Source organism: Nelumbo nucifera, chromosome 2, assembly GCF_055504915.1.
Source record: "Nelumbo nucifera cultivar China Antique chromosome 2, China Antique-T2T, whole genome shotgun sequence".
NCBI lineage: Eukaryota > Viridiplantae > Streptophyta > Magnoliopsida > Proteales > Nelumbonaceae > Nelumbo > Nelumbo nucifera.
In genome coordinates this window covers 71,551,242-71,567,636 of record NC_142650.1, presented here as the reverse complement: position 1 = coordinate 71,567,636, position 16,395 = coordinate 71,551,242, and the positions used below count along the sequence as shown (strand labels likewise).

At 38.9% G+C, this 16,395-nt stretch overlaps 1 pseudogene; it reads left to right on the top strand.

The window, feature by feature from the left end:
- The first annotated feature begins 4,583 nt into the window (after nt 1-4,583).
- LOC104604194 (U-box domain-containing protein 38-like) lies at nt 4,584-5,883 on the top strand (annotated as a pseudogene).
- The last annotated feature ends 10,512 nt before the right edge of the window (nt 5,884-16,395 follow it).

The window sequence follows — 16,395 nt, the reverse complement described above, 5'->3', positions numbered from 1 at the left end:
CAGCAAGTGTCGAAGTGAAGTTTTCGTACCCTGATGAGGCAGGCAGTGTGCCCATGAATACTGACCAGTACTCATCTGGCCCCTCTACCTTCCAATCTCAGTTTGGCCAAGTGGAACGTGAGGCCGACCCTTATGTTTCAGACATCCCTCACTTCGTCCCCAATGTTGACGTTTCTATACTTGACTGTGTAACTGACCCTTGAGTGGCTATTCGAATGGCCCGGGGTAGGTTGCTTGCCGAAGATGTTCATTGCTAGGGCGAGTTGGACATAGTCGAAGCCAAAGCTCAAATGACTCACCACATTGTTCAGGTTTGTCTTCTTATAAACTTCTATATATTTTTTTTCTTTCGGGACACCTATCTTGATTGTGTTTTGCTTCTTTTGGCAAGCAAGCTCCATCGGGCAGGTCATGCTAGATCATGTTCATGCGAGTCGGCAAGAGAGGAGTGCGATGTAGGCAAACATCATTTCATTGCAGGCCGATATGTAGAGAATCCAACTCTGCTCAGAGGAGGATCAACGATGTTTTTACGAGAAAAATCAGAAGATCCAGTGCGATCTAACTGAGACTTAACACAAGTTAGTCAAAGCCCAACATCAACTGGAGGAGATGCGGTCGAAGTACGCTCATGACATCCGCCGAGCTGAGGAGGCAATTGTTGCTCGCTTTTTGGAGTTCCCGGAATATGAGAAGAAGAGGGCAGAGGATGGTCTTCAAACTATGAGATGGGGCTTCAAACTGTGTCACCATTAACTGAAAATGTTGCATCCTTCTTTCGATGTTAGCTCGCTCACTATGGACAACGTGTCTCTGGAGCTCGCCACTCAAGTTGATGGGGAGCCTCTGACACCGGAAGAGGATGAGGAGGATGACAATGGGATTCAAGGCGACAACAAAGAAGGGGTTGAAGAGATCAACAACGATGAAGAGGTCCAGGGCGGTAACGACGAGTAGCCTGATCTGTCTACTGGTGACGACTTCCTAATGTTTCCGGGAGCCTGCATGCTTCTGTAAGTTTTTCTTGGGCCTGTGTGCCCTTTTAATATATGAATTGCTGAAAGAGGGTTTTTTTTTCATATACATGTATGGCCATTGGACCTTCCTTCTGATTAATGGAATTCTCCTTTTTGCATGTTTTTCCTTTAGAAAAATGCCTTGTTGTCTCTGTGATTGCTTGGAATTGTCGTTGCCTTTGTAGTTGTAGTTCGAACTGGATGCCTTTCTTGTTGTCTCTATAATTGCTCGGAATTTTCATTGTCTTTGTAGTTGTAGTTCAGACTGGATGCCCTTTTGGCCGAGTTGGATGCCTTTCTTGTTGTCTTTGTAGTTGTAGGTTGAATTGAATGTCTTAGTGAAAAATTGGCAAATTTGAGGGCATAGCTCGAAACACCTTTTAAAGATAGTACTTACATAGATTATCTATGTTCCATGCTTGGGGAACTACTTTCCCTTCGAAGGTTCCAAGCTCATATGTGTTTCCACCCATAACTTTGGAGATCCTATAGGGGCCTTCCCAGTTTGAGCTGAGCTTTCCCACGTCAGGCTCAAGTACCATGACCTTCCTAAGTTCCAGATCGCCAACCCTAAATTGGCTCCTCTTGACTCAGGCGTTGTAGTACCGAGCTACTCGTTTTGGTATGCTGCAACCCGAATGTTGGGAAAGTCTCTAGTTTCTTCTATTAAGTCAAGATTGGTTTGCATGCCGTCCCCGTCAGTTTCTTCATCGAATGTCTCAGATCGCAGGGTCGGAACCACCATGTTTTTTGGTATGACTGCCTAGGTTCCATACGTTAGGTTAAAAGGCGTTTCACCTGTCGCAATTTTAACAGTTGTCCGGTAAGCCCATAACACGCTGGGAAGCTCGTCCACCCACAAACCTTAAGCTCGGGAAAGCCAAGATTTTAGGCTGTGGAGGATGGCCCTGTTGGTCACCTCGGCTTAACCGTTGGCTTGGGGGTGAGCGACGAAGGTGAAATTCTGCCTTATACCCATCTACGCACACCAGTCTTAAAATTTGATATCTTCGAACTATTTTCCATTGTCGGAGATCAGCACTCTAGGTAGCCCGAACCTGCACATGATATTCCTCCAGAAAAAGTTCTTAACATTTCAAGTCGTTATGGTGACTAATGGCTTGGCTTCTATCCACTTTGTGAAGTAACCGACTACAACCACTAGAAACTTATTTTTACCCTTCATTGGCGGGAAGGGGCCCAGTAGATCTATTCCCCATTGTGCGAATGGCCACAGACTGGTCAGGTATTTCAAGTCGGCCGCTAGTTGGTGTAGGATATTGGCATGTCGCTGGCACTTATCACATTTTTGGACTAGCTCGGTCGCATTTGCTTTCATGGTAAGCCAATAGTCCCCTTGTTGCAAAACTTTTTGAGCAAGGGCCCTACCCCCCAAGTGTCCTCCACAAAGCCCTTCGTGGATCTCGTGTAATACTCGATCTGCTTCAGTTTGGTGTAGCCACCATAAATAGGGCAGTGTGAAAGATCTTATGTAGAGCTGCTCGCATACGATCACGTAGCAAGTTGCTTGTCGTTCTATTCACTGAGTTGTATTTCGTTACTTTGGCAATACACCTTGGCGTAGGTAATCAAAGAGTGGGTCTATCTAGCTCGGCTCTGTTGTCGTCATTTGGGTGACCTCTTCTACCCCTTTATCTATCAAGGGGCAAGGTAGCTCTTCTATGTGGACCGTTCTTTTGGTCGAGTCAATTGCACATGCCAATTTGGAGAGAGCATCGACCTCTGTGTTTTTTATCTCGGAATTTGTTGGAGATGCCAAGAATGGAAGCTAGGCAGGAGTTCCCTCAACTTGGCCAGATAAGCCAACATAGCGGGTTCTCGAGCCTCATACTCGCCATGTACTTGGTTTACCACAAGTTGAGAGCCGCTGCAAACCACAAGATGCTTGGCCCCGACTTCCTTTTCTAGTGCCAACCCAGCTATAGGTGCCTCATATTCGGCATCATTGTTTGAAGCTCAAAACTAAAACTGGAGCGCATATTCCAGTTTTACCTCGCTAGGTCCGTAGAGTATCAACCCAGCTCCACTTCTACTTTGGTTAGACGAGCAGTCCACATGAAGGATCCAGGGCTCCTCATCCCAACTCACAATCTCGAGAGCTGGGGCTAGTGCCACACTAGTGGACGACTTCAATGTGGTTACAAGCTCGACCACTTCAGGGGTTGGCAAGTTGAAGGTGCACTCAACAATAAAGTCTACTAGAACCTGTGCTATTATCACTGGTTGTGTCTCGTAACAGATATCATATTCGCTGAGTTCTATTGCCCACTTCGTCAGTCTCCCCGAGACCCTGGGCTTCTAGAGAATTTGCCTCAGAGGTTAATCGATTAGGACTATGATTGTATAGGCCTAGAAAAAGGACCTTAGTTTTCGGGCTGCTAACACTAAGGCAAAGGCGAGCTTCTCTATGTCTAGGTACCTCGTCTCAGCGACATGCAGGGCTTTACTTACATAGTAAACAGGTTGTTGTACTTTATCTACTTCTCTTATCAGGACTAAGCTAACCACCTCGTCACTCGTGGAGAGGTAAAGCTTGAGCTCATCCTCGGTCTCAGGTATGGTCAATTGGGGAGGCAAACTAAGGTATCTTTTCAGCTCGTCAAAGGAGAGATAACACACTTTGGTCCACTCAAAACCTTGGTTTTTCTTTATAACCTTAAAGAAGGATAAGCACTTCTCAGCCGACTTAGACATAAATCAGTTTAGGGCAGCTATTCGGCAAGTTAGCTTTTGGGTTTCCTTAACCAAGATAGGAGGTCACAAATCTAAGATTGCTTAGATTTTTTTCCGGATTGGCCACGATGCCACATCAACTAACGATGTACCCGAGGAACTTACCCGAGGTCACATTGAAGACACACTTGTTTGGGTTGAGTTTTAGGTTATATTTTCTTAAAATAGTAAAAACAAGTTCTAGGTCAACGATTAAATCATGCAAAAACTGAGTCTTGACAACCATATCATCAACATAACACTCAATTTTATTTCATGTCCAATTTGAAAATACATTGTTTACAAGTCGCTAGAAGGCATTCCAGCGTTTTTCAAGCTGAAAGGCATGACTTTGTAACAATACAAGCCAATTTTGACCACAAAGGTCGTTTTCTCTTCGTCCATTGGGTCCATCGAGATCTGGTTCTAACCGGAGTATGCATCCATGAAACTCAATAACTCATACCCTGAGGTCGCATCTATCCAGGGGAGAGGGAAGCTATCTTTTGGACAAGCTCAATTTAGGTCGGTGTAGTCGATGCACACCAGGCGGTCTTGCCATTGGCCTTTTTCACTAGCAATAGATTTGCTAACTAGCTCGAGTACTAGACTTCTCTCATGAAGTCTGTAGTTAGCAGCTTCCCTACTTCATCTACTACTTGCCATTTTCCCAGGGCAAGGTTTCTTTTCCCCTGTCGGACGGATCATTGCAACAATGAAAAAAGTTGGGATTTGTACTCAGTCTTTTGTATCAACTTCGAGAAGATTCACTCGGGCTTCCATAAAAAAAAAAACTCTAAGAAGAGACAATAGATTGGAAGATTAGTCGCATAGATGGGGAGTGGGAGCCACAAGTGGTTCTCCTTCCACCGGTCTTCTTCGGGTGCCTTGAAGCCCGAAGCAAAGCAACCCCCAAAGGAATTTGTGTGTCCAATTTCTGGGGTCTTTAATGAAAGATCCTGTAATTGTTGCTTCTGGTCAAACATTCAAGCGGAACTACGTTCATGCTTGTAAGAAATTGGGTTTTACACTGATCCTCTCTGAAGGTTCTAAGCCCATTTTATTTACGATAATTCCGAACATCACCTTCAAATCGACTATTCTCAATTGGTGCAATAATTCTGGCGTCGAACGACCTAAATCCATGGAGTATGCCTCCACAAAGAAGCATGTTTGTGCATTAATGATGTCTCTGGAAGAAAAATCACAAGGCGAGCACAATAAGAAAGAGGAGGAAGATGAAAAGGATGCCAAGCTTGGAGCTTTTGAAAAGGAGCTGCTGGAAGGGGTTGTAGAGAAACCTCCCATTAAGTTTAGTCACACAAAGACCAAGGTAAATTGATAGCTGACTCACTTCTATACTAGCTCGGAGGAATCGGTGACGATTATGATTCCCAGTACACCTCTACCTCTTTCCACTCGACCCTCTTGTTACTCATCTTCATCCTCGTCTGAGATTACTACATATGACAAAAATCTAAGCCCCAATTTGTCTGAAGAGGACGAGTTTGTTTTTAAGCTCAAGAGCTCTCAGGTATTCGAACAGGAGGAAGCCGTGATCTCTCTAAGGAAGGTAACGAGAACCCAAGAAGAAATTAGGGCTACCCTCTGTACGCCTCGGTTGTTGTCAACCTTGTGACCTCTCCTGGTATCATGATGTTTTACTATTTAGATAAACGCGGTGGCATCATTAGTGAATCTACCCTTGGAGAAGATCAACAAGGTGAAGATCGTAAGGTTAGGGGTTGTACCACCATTGATCGATGTACTGAAAGGTTGATTCTTTAAGGTATAGGAACACGCGGTCGGTGCCCTCCTCAGCCTGGCGCTTAACAATGACAACTAAATGACGATAGGGGTGTTAAGGGCATTGTCACCACTTCTGCACCTGCTCCAGTCCAAGAGTGAGCGGGCTCAGCACGACTCGGCATTAGCTTTGTATCACCTCTCACTCGTTTAGAGCAACCGCACCAAACTCGTGAAACTGGGTTCAATCTCGACACTATTAAGGGAAAGGGGAAGAAAGATCGGGGGAGAAAGAGGAGAGGTGCGAGAGAGAGAGAGAGAGAGAGAGAGAAATGTGAAGGAATTTGATGTAGAGGGCATTACCGTAGCTGCTGTTAGTGTATCGTGAGGTTGGGGAAGATGAACAGTGTTTTTCTTGTCCAACTAGTTATTACAAGGGTAGTATGAAGATTAAAAAATTTTACAACGGCCTTTTTGGACGAAAGGCTAACAGAAAGGGGTCTTTGTCTCACGGCCATAGTACAGGGGAGTCTTTGTCACAAAACAAAGTACAGGGGGTCTTTGTCACAGACCCCATAGTACAAGGGGGTCTTTGTAATTTACCCAAATTTTTATTTTAGTTTTATTATACTATTTTATTCCAATTGTATGGTAATTTTTTATTTCATATATAAACAATTGTATACATTTTTTTGTCTATTTTGTTAATTTATTTAAAATTTTCACTATTTTTTTCAATTCTCTTAAAAGAATATGCCTCTTATGGCCTAACCCAATGCCTAGTCCTAGCCTGCTTGGGCTCGTGCCATGGGCCATGTCAGGCTTGACCTCTTAAGGATCCCAAAGGAGGTAGGCACAACCCATATAAACCTGATAAGCATAAGCAATTAACAAAGTCGTGTCATGCCAGCCCGACATATCCCAATTTACACCTCTACTCTTATGTAAGTCAAGTGAAAAATAATAAAAATATAAGAAGAGGAAGAGTGAAAATTTGTTCGTCTTCACATGCCCCAATTGTTGTTTTCAATTCCTTTTTTATGTTCAGATGGGATTGATTAGTAAAAGAGGAGCTGGTGCTACACGAAAAAAATGACTTGATTATAGGCTTGAAAGAGAGAGTAGAGCTAGGCTTGAAAGAGAGAGTAGAGCTACAAAACTAAAATGAGTAGAGAGAGAGAAATGACATTTTAAGGTGTTGAAGAGAGGGGGGATAGTGGTTACCCATTGGATAACTGTGACCCAACCCAACCTAACTCATTAAATAGCACTTTATTGGGTTAACCATCCCTCTAGTGACCCAGATAAATGGTTACAATCCAAACATTAATTAATGGGTGGGTTAGCTGGTTGGGTCAAAAAATTTGCTGCCCCTAACCATATTGTATAAGCTTCATGTTGAGTTATGTGTAGCTTATTTTATGAAAAATCATGAGATTTTAGATTTTATACGGTAGAGAAACAATATCTTTCTCTTTTTATCTTTTTCATTTATTTTACTTCAATCTTAAAACTACAAAGGAAGATTATGTTCAATTGTGGAGCAAATTTTGGAAACTTCCAACTAAAGGATCTTGCACATTTTAGAAGGCAAGGGAAAATGATTACTATTATTGGAAGAGAGGATGAAATCATCAACTATTCTTTACAAGTCCTTAAAAGTTAGGAAAAAAACCCTTCACTAGCAAATTTATTGAAAGCCATGCCAAACTTCATTGTGATTGACTCGTTGTGGCGACTGGGTTATGCTCTATCCATTCGTGTTGTAGATTGGGCGGCTTTTGTTTTTTGGATGAAATTGTTTTCATCCTACAAAAAGTGTGAAAGTTACAAATTTGGGCCTAAGTCAATAATGGGGTTACTGCTTCACGCTTGAACAAAGAGAATCTTGCTTGAAGTTTTGATGTAGTTGAAATCTATGTGGCCCTAGATTTGGGCCTAAGTCAGTAATGGGGATGGATCGCTTCACACTTGAACAAAGAGAATCTTGCTTGAAGTTCTGATATAGCTGAAATCTATGTGGCCCTGGATTTGGGCCTAAGTCAGAGATGGGATGAGGATTAGCCCAAGGTGGGTCAAGAAAATGTGAAAGATTATGAAGCCTTATGATCGGGCTTCTGATCGGACCTAGGCTAAATGTGAGCTTAAGTCTATTCCATGATGTGAGTCTAGTGACTCAAGTAGTTGTGAAAAATTGTAAGGCCCTAGACTAGGATCATAGTCAAATGTGGGCTCAAGACTATCCCATGATGGAACATGCGAACCGAATGATTGTGAGAAATTATGAAGCCCATGTCTTGGGCCAAAATCAAACATAGGCTTAAGACTAGACCATAATGGATCAATGATCCGATTACTTAGAAATGGGTTAGGAAGCAAACAACATTGCTTAGGCAGTTGTAAAGAGTTTTGAGACCTCAAAGTTGGGCCTTAGTCAAAGGTAAACTTATTAGACAACCGGCCCGATCTGAATCACAGTAAGCTTTGAATGTTAAGTCACTTGATGTAGATAAGAATATGCCATATGAAATTGTAGCCTTCACATATCTAAGGATGTGAATTGCATCATCCCAATGTTCTTGTCGAAGTGCACTCATGAATTGTGTGAGTACATTGACAGCAAATGTTATGACAAGCCTTGTAACTTGCAAATAGACTAAACGTCCAACCAGTCTTCTATGCTGGGTTGCATCTTGGATACACGTGGATTGTGAGTTTGTTAGAATTAATAACAAGGAGTCACCTCCTTGTGGCTAAAAATTAGGAAAACTCTAAGGATTCAATTCCTTGTCACCTAGAAAAGCTTAAGGATTCGATTCCTATGGCTAAAAAAGCTAGAGACTCTAAGGAGCCAACTCCTTAAGCGTGAAAAATTGGACTTTGTTTAGGAGCATTGCTTGTCAAAGGCCTCTTGGCTCTAACAGCTAAGGAGTTGACTCTTTATGGTAACAGACAGAATTTTTTTAAACAAGTATTCAAGCCTCCAACAACTCTTTCCTCTTTGGCAATGCATCAAAACCACTTGTAAATAATCTCCAATCCTTTCCAACTGAAAAACTTTTAGTACAATAGGTTCAAATGATCATATTGATTGTTTTTTGATTCTGTTGTATAAATTAAATAAGAAAAAAGATAGAGAAACCAATGAAGAAAATAAGAGAATCAAGAGAATTTCCCAAGAGAAATCTGAGTGTGCAACCATTGTGTAGAGAGATAAGTTGTGTTCTTAAAGAGATTAAGGCCTTGTTTGGCATTAATTCTGAAAATTCTGATTTTCAGAATCCGTCTAGAAAAAAAATGGATTCTCATAATTCTCATCTAGATAATTTTGTAGGTACATTTGGCACATTCATCTAATTCTTGTTTCTTAGAATCAAAATCCCACATTTTACTACACCTAGACCGGATCATCCATAATTCAATTAAAAAAGTGGAAACAACTCAAAAGCAATCACTATTACAAGTACAAATTTGAAACCCCCTTCCTTTTAACAACTTCATTCATCAAACAAAATAAATCAAAAAGTAAGCAATTCTCTTTCACAAATGCAAGTTATAGTGCGTGGGTTTTAGTACCGGAACCCAATAAAGTTGTCCCGCAAGAGGACTCCGGATCTCCTGCCCACAAGAACTCTGCCCATGCCTATCCACAACACACCAGCCCCCGTGAATTGGGAATATTCTCCCCTTGCATAATACTATGCAGAGGATGAGATGTTCTCCATGTGTGACTGCGATAAACGTGGGTATGGTTCTCATGGGCAGGAGATCCGGGCTCCCACAAGAGTGCAACAATGGCGAACACAACTGGCAAAACAATCTGACATCCCTCCTTGTGCGGTTGTGCCGTTGGTCCAATTGTGGATCGGTTCGTTTCCATTGCAGTTCATATGATTCTTGTTGTACACAAAAACTATGAGCAGGGGAAGTGCAGAATTGGGTTAACTAATAATTAGGGGTGCTCACAGTTCGGGTAACCGAACCGTGGGCCTTTTTGTCAACCAAACCGGTAGCACCGTTTTTGGAAAACCAATAATCGGAACCAAACCGAAACCAGTCGGTTAACCGACGGTTCGGTTTGTTAGTTTTTTTGGCTTTATAATATTTATTATAAATATATATATAAATATATAATAAAATTATAAATATATGTAAAATATTATATTTAAAATAATAAATAATATATAATATATTATAAATATATAAATTTATATATAATGCGTATTTATTAATTTATGATATATATAATATATAATATACATAAATATATAGAAAATATATAGAAAAACATGTATACCGGTCGGTTCAATTAACCGCTGGTATTTTAAATTGGTTAACCGAAACCGAACTGGTACCTTTAGTTTTTTAAAAACACCGAACCAAAACCAAACCAACTGATTCAGTTAACCGATTTTTTGGTTCGGTTTCCATCAGTTCAATTTTTCAGTTTTTTTTGCTCACCCATAATAATAATGAAATAGCTGGAATCAAAATCACTAATAAGTTGAAAGAAAATGGCCCAGAAAATAGCAATTTTTCATGGGTTTCTTTTTTATTTGGCGAGCATAGATATTCATGGGCGGGTAAATTGAGCTTGGGCGGTTGAATTAAAAACCCGAGTCCTGTGATGAGACCATGAGAGCCTGAGTTCCAATACGTTCTGATTCAAAACAGAATATAGCAAGACACCTGATGCCATGGAATTAAAACAAAATAGCAATATGTTGAATTAAAAAAAAAAAAATTGCTTGATGTTACCTGGTTTAGATTCAAAACAGAATAGCTCTAATACATTGAATTAACAAACAAGAGTTCAACGGTACCAGGTTTTTATTCAAAATGGAATTGCTTCCTTCTATCGCTTTAGCAATATCGCCATTGGAAATGTTTTCTCGAAAAAATTAAATATTGAGTATCGAATGAAGGTAGCCATTGAGAGCGAGAGGAAGAAGGCAACTATTCAGTTTAGGGCTTTTGTGTTTTATAGTAAATTACTAAAACGCCCCTACTTTTACGTTCAAAAGCAGCACATGTGTTTAGGAATGGCACCAGGTAGGGTATTCGTGCAAATTGCCCTACCCGTTCCTGAACCCACCCATCTACCCTTATCCTAAATCCGTCTAATTTTTTCTCTCAATTTCACAAATTCGTCCCGTCCCACCCGATTATCATATGATCAATTTAGACTTTTATTCAATTTCAATATTAAGTATATAAAAAAATATTAAATGTTCATTATCAACCAACATTAATAGAATCCTTCCATATAAAAGAACAAAACAAAATAGTCTTAAGTCAAATAAATAAATAAATAAACCTAACTGCCTAAGTGACATAAGAGAAACGCTATTTCAGGAATTCTTGCTGCATTTTAATCCTCTAATGGCATATCATCCTCAATTGAAGACAAGTACATTGGATCAGTTGTTGAAGAAGAACCTACCACCATTTATTATCAATATAAGCAATATAAAATTATAAATTATAATTTTTACACCACGAAGAAGACAATGACATAAAGACATATTCAATACTGTGAAAGATAAAAATTTAATTTTCTACAAAAAAAATAAAAAAAAAAAATAACTGTTAACACAATGTGGAATTTTGAAATGACAGATGTACGGAAAAGAAAAAAAAAATCAGGTCCCATCCTACCATTACTCCACATCAAGCATTCTCTAACACTAAGGTGGTGTTTGATTGCACTTTTAAGATGCCTGAATCTAAAAATGTTGCTTTTTAGATGCCACCAAGTGTTTGGTATACCCTCTTATTAGAGGTCTGAAATTGGATTTCAGATCTTAATTTCTAAGACATAGAGCTACTGCTTAATAGATCAGATGTAACTCAGAGGCATTTAAAATACATAAATAACCTCAAAAAAATTTTAATATTACATGTTTTTTGTGTACCTCAAATCGAACCTCGTAGTTTGCAACCTAAGGAAGCTCCACCGCCACCACCATCGTTGCACCTCACTGCGAGTCTGCAACCTAACTCGAATCAAACCTCACTGCGAATCTGCAACCTAACGAAGCTCCACCACCTGCCACCGCCGCTGCAACTTGCAGGAGCAGTTCCTTCTCTCTCCCTCACGCTTTCTCTCTCTCCCCTGCCTTCCCATCACCGCCGCTGTAGCGGCAGAGGTTCCTTCTCTCTCGCACTCGCTCTCTCTCCCCTGCCTTCCCGTCACTGTCGCTGCAAGTTGCAACATAGTGATTCCTTCTCTCTCGCTCTCTTTTTCTCTCCCCTTTGTCTTCCCATCACCGCTGCTGCAAGTTGCAACGGCAGCAGAGGTTCCTTCTGTCTCTCTTTCTCTCCCCCCTCTCTTGTTGTCACCGCCGCTACAACTTGCAACGGTGGTGGTTCTGCGGTTCCTTGTTTCTCTCTCTCTCTCTCTCTCCTATCTTCTTGCCACTACCACTGCCGCTGCAATTGCAGCGACGGTTCGATGAATAGTAATAATAATATTATTATTAATTATTAATTATTTTAATATTTTTTATTAAATATTACTAATTATTAATTAGTAATTTTTAATTATTTCATTAATTTTAAAATATTATTTTAATTTTTAATTGTATAAATTATTAATTATTTTAATATTTTATAGTCATTAATTATTTTTTTAATTTCAATCGTTTCATTTAATGATTAGTAATTAGTCATTTTAAGTATTATTTTATTATTTTTTATTTGTATTTTTACAATATTATTTTGAGGTTGAAAATTATTTTTATGAGGTAATGCAAATTGAATTCAACATTTCCCAATAGTATATTCTAGGGGTAAAATAGTAAAATCAGTAAATTTCAGATGATAAAGGGTTGATTGAATACAAACAAACTTGTGGATTCAAAGCCTTTAAAAAGTAGAAAAGCATATATATGCCTCTTTTCAGATTTCAGACACTTAATATCTTTTTAACTTTTCAGACTTCAGATTTCAGATTTATCCACCTGAGAGTCAATCAATCTATTGCTCTTCATCTAGGAGCTATATAATGCTAATATATAGTAGGTTATCAAACATCAAATTCACTTCTGTTGCTTTTGAACTCCTTCAACCGAACAGAAATATTTTGGGCTTTATATGAAGCATCATTTTCATTGTCGGTTCAAACAAAGCTAATATATTGATTGTTCATTATACTAATAATGAAGAATTAATATTAGTATATGGATTCTAAAATTAGTTTCTTGATTCTGAAATTATTTTCATTATGGGTTTTATATGAAGCATAATTCTGAAATTAATTTCTGGATTTTGAAAACAATTCTTGTTTTATATGAAGCATTATGCATTATATGAATTCTGGAATTAATTTCTAGATTCTGAAAACAATTCTCGTTTTATTTGAAGCACTATTATTAGTTTAAATAATTTATGGATTCTGGAATTATTTTCTTTGTGGGTTTTATATGAAGCATTATATGAATTCTGAAATTAATTTCTGGATTCTGAAAACAATTCTCATTTTATATGAAGCATTATTATTAGTTCAAATAATTTCTGGATTTTGAATTTTTTTTTTTTATCAATAACCACACAATTCATTAATATTGGAAAAAGTTACAGGGAAGAGGAACTAAAGAATCTTAGCTCCCCATAACAGAAATACATCCGAGTTAAACACTCAAAACCTTACAATTGAGCCCAAAACCCAGAATTTCTAAAAACTCCTTGCCTAGTCAATACATCAGCAAAGGAATTAGCATTTCTTTTGACCCAAGTACACAGGACTTCCATATCCTTAATCAGCCACTAGAATTTTCTTCTCATTGCTGTAGCTCCACATCTTCGAAGTGTCTTCTTTCAGTCAATCCACAACAACCGTAGAATCTCCTTCTATAATCAGTTTCTTAACTTTAATTTCTTCGGCTCTTTGCACCCCTTCCAACATTGCTAACACCTCAGCCCTCAAGGAGTCTACCACTCCAATTGGACTAGAGAACAAAGCTATTACATTACCTCTCTCATCCCTTAGGATCCCCCCAATACCCGAAGGCCCTGAATTCCCCATGCTATTGCCATCAAAATATAGTTTGATAAACCCAGGGGGTCGAGGGTTCCACATGAGATTCAAATTCTTATTCCTTGTAACTGAGCTAGCAACTTCTTTCCACTTTCTTAGCAAATCGTTTGTTGAAAAATCTATAAACTCCTTCATTGTCTTCAGCCCGTGTATTACTCTTATATGAATCAATTTTACCATATTTTCCAAGCCTCTTCCCTTTTTCGAGAAGATCCTTGCATTTTTTTCCTCCCATAATGTCCAACAAATAGCATCTCTCACGCATCTCCACATAATTCTTGATCTTTTTGTTGAGCATTCAATAGGTGAAGAGGAAAACAAGCTTTGCAGACTAGTTGGAGGTGTCCACCTGCACCCAAATAAAGAAGCCAACCAATCCCAAAAATTTTTTGCCAAAACACAAGATCTTATTAGGTGGTACCCAGACTCACCAGCAGCTTTGCATAAAACACAACAGGTTGGAGATAAATAGCTATTGGGTCTTTTTCTTTGAAGTAGGTCACCTGTGTTGATTCTTTCAAGGAAAACTTCCCAACAAAAACTCCCAATCTTCGGAAGTATAGGTGTACACCACACTTCCTTGACAAGGAATGACAGTCCAATAGGAATTTCTTGTTGTATCAGGGCTTTAAAGAATGATGCACAAGTAAAGGATCCAGAGGGAGATAAAGGCCAGATCCTATTATCTGTCTTTGTGGGTTCTAAGAAAATCCCATCAAGAATGGACAAAAGAGAAGAAACATTATCCAGTTCTGTGTCCCTGAGTGCTCTTCTCAAACCCAAGTTTCAACCAAACCTAGGATTTGAGTTTGAGAAAATGAGGAAATTGGTAATTGGTTCATTTTTTAGGGTGGAGATTGCAAATAGAGCCGGAAATTGTTCTTTCAAAGGGGTCTCCCCAACCCAAACATATTCCCGGAACTTTATGAGATTACCCGAGTGTAAATCATACCTGATCCAAGAAGAGAAGAGAGGCAAAATATCTTGGATGGATTTCCATGGTGATGCTCTTGTAGTCATAGCCAGAATCCCATAGTGCCAACCATTCTCTGCAAGCCCGTGAATACTACAAATTATCTTAGCCCACAGTTTCCCCCTCTCCAAAGAAAACCTCCACAGCCATTTCCCTAGCAAAGCTAAATTCCTCTTTTTTATATTCCCAATGATTAGCCCTCCATCCTATTTATTCCTACACACCATCTCCCATCTAACCCTATGATCATTTTTTCCTCTCCCGGCTCCCACAAGAAGTCCCTCATTAATTTTTCCAGCTTGCTATCCACCCCTACAAGCACCTTAAAGACTGAAAGGTAATAGATGGACATATTAGTTAGGGTAGACCTGATTAAGGTAATTCTTCCCCCAAGAGATAGGTAGTTTTTCTTCCAAGAATCAAGTCTCTTTTCAAATCTCTCTACTATAGGAGTCCAAAAAGTTCCTTTTTGAGGATTACCTCCTAGAGGAAGACCAAGGTAAATCAAAGGCCAATTCGATACTCCACACCCCAAAACATTTGCACATTCAAGGATCTCACTTTCCCCCATATTCACACCTACAACACAACTTTTATCAAAATTAACTTTCATATTGGGCATTTGCTCAAATAGTTGTACTGTAAGTTTCACATTCGTAATCCAATTCATGTCCCCCCCTCACAAAACAAAATCGTATCATCTGCAAACTGCAATTGTGTTTATGGTATACTTTCCCTGCCAAGATTCTGAAATTATTTTCATTGTGAGTTTTATATGAAGCATTATTTTCATTGTCAGTTCAAACAATTCTTGTTCATTACACTAATAATGAAGCATTATTTTCATTTTTCATTGTCATTTTTCTTGACAATAATAAGCATTATTAATTCAAATAATTCCTGAATTTTGAAAAAAGACAATGAACCAGAGGTCTCATATTTATCAAAAAAAAATCTAGTTTCATTCTGGAAAAGACAAAACTAGCATCCAATCCAATAACGTGGATTTTATATGCAAGCAACAAAATGTCAAAACCAAAAGATATACAATACAGTGGAGTTTTAACTTCTAATAAGGACCAAAACATACTTGTATTTCAGTATATGTTTGCAGTAAAAATCAGCGTCTATCCAGCAATAGTTTATTTTCTTCTGAGTTTTGTATGCAAGTAGAAGTGACAAAATGCCAGAACCAATAGTTTTTTTTTTTTTCTTGAAAGCTGAAAATTGAAACTTGGTGTCTTGAAAGAGCCAACAGTCACACAGGATGGTGGAATGGAATAGATTTTATTATTTATTAATTGTAATTACTCATGTTGGCTGACTTGGGAGTTGGGTCCCGAGAGAGTTAGGAGACGAAAAGTCCAAAATCTTTTTGGATTTTTTTCTTTTCACATTCAAGTGTTCTTAAATCTTAATTAATTTCTCTTAATATATTATATATTATATATTATAAATTATTTTACTATATATTATACATCCCACGTATCAGGTATCGGGAATGGGTACCCGCATCAAACAAACCGGGTATCAGGTATCAGATATCCTACTATCAAAATCCAAACCCATCCCAAACCCTATAGGGTTTTGATAAACGGGCCCTATTAGGGTTGGGTCAGGTCGGATACCCAAAAATTACCGCAGAATTGCCATCCCTACATGTGTTCGTTAATTTATAAAGGATGTAGTGAGAATTAGGCGGATGAGATTTTCTCATCCTTAGAAGTGAAAAAAAAATAGGGGGCTGCAAAAAAGATTTCTGAGGTGGATTGCAGTCCAAAAATCCTAAAGAAATCACTTCAAAGAAACGTGCCTTTGGACAAGAAATTCCTTAAAACAAACGGATCAATTTTCTGTAACAGGTAAACCCAAACACAATTCTACTCGAA